Source organism: Atta colombica, unplaced genomic scaffold (genome assembly GCF_001594045.1).
Source record: "Atta colombica isolate Treedump-2 unplaced genomic scaffold, Acol1.0 scaffold92, whole genome shotgun sequence".
Taxonomy (NCBI): domain Eukaryota; kingdom Metazoa; phylum Arthropoda; class Insecta; order Hymenoptera; family Formicidae; genus Atta; species Atta colombica.
The window spans coordinates 983264-984293 of NW_017259586.1; the positions used below are offsets into that span (position 1 = coordinate 983264).

Consider the following 1030-nt stretch of genomic DNA (forward strand, 5'->3'; position numbering starts at 1 on the left):
ATCGTATTCTATTCCAGTGATTATTGTTTCCGCAAATCCATTATTTGTTGTAATGGTTTATGATTCATATTAGATCAATTCAACTTGTCCATTATCGAGTCGTAATCGGAAATAGCTATGAGAATTAGAGAAACCACAACCGCACAGATGGTTTCGTTTGCCGCAGTTTCAGAGAAACTGCCATTTTCGGTAAACCCTATTGCTTCCGGCAATATCTTGCTGAGCTTCAAACGAAATCATTTAATCTTAAAACTTGTTTGACACGCGACTCCACTTAAGGTGCTACAAGTTTTGCTCTTTGAACATAAAATGAGTACAAATTTTGCAAAATTTCTTTAGAATTTCTTGTTAATTACTTTAATCCTCTGTCACATTCTTTTATATTAATTGATTAAAATATTCATTACATTGAAAGATACTAAAGATTTTAAATTATTTTAAAAATTTAAGTCAAGCAACTATTAAGTCTTAATGTATGATTTGTTTTTCTTTTTGTAAGATAACTATAGGATGACGCATGAAATGTCAGACTATTTATTTGTTTATCTTGATCTAGATTTTGATGATCAATTCTATAACTAGTATCAATTTTATTAAAAATAAATATGTCATTCAGTTGAGTGGACATCTCGCGGGACGCTTCGCGAACAGTATAATCTGGACAGAATGCGATTTTTCGAGAAACGGTTATGGTTGCGAGTCCTTGCATTTGAATTTTTGATCCCCGTGGCGCTTGACTGTGACGTCACACCATCATTAGTTCAGTTGAGTGGACGACGTAATACCGGTAAGACGTGCGATACTTACCATGATTTTCGCGACCTTTGATTCGTCTAAAGTATGTTATACGGACGCAGAGAAGCATTGGATGCCGTGATGAGTGTCTAGAAAATATAAGCGTTCATGTTTCTTCATTCGGGACGTCTCGCGAATAGTATAATCTGGACGGAGTGTGATTTTTCGAGAAACGATTACAGTTGCGAGTTCTTTCGTTTGAATTTTTGACTCCCCCCCCCCCCCCCCCCCCCCC

General features: G+C 36.3%; 1 protein-coding gene across 2 annotated transcripts in view; it reads left to right on the forward strand.

Annotated features, from left to right (window-relative positions):
• The window catches only part of LOC108693569 (alkaline phosphatase-like), a 187553-nt gene that overhangs the window by 1276 nt on the left and 185247 nt on the right, over positions 1–1030 (forward strand). The gene's annotated exons all lie outside the window — the stretch shown is intronic.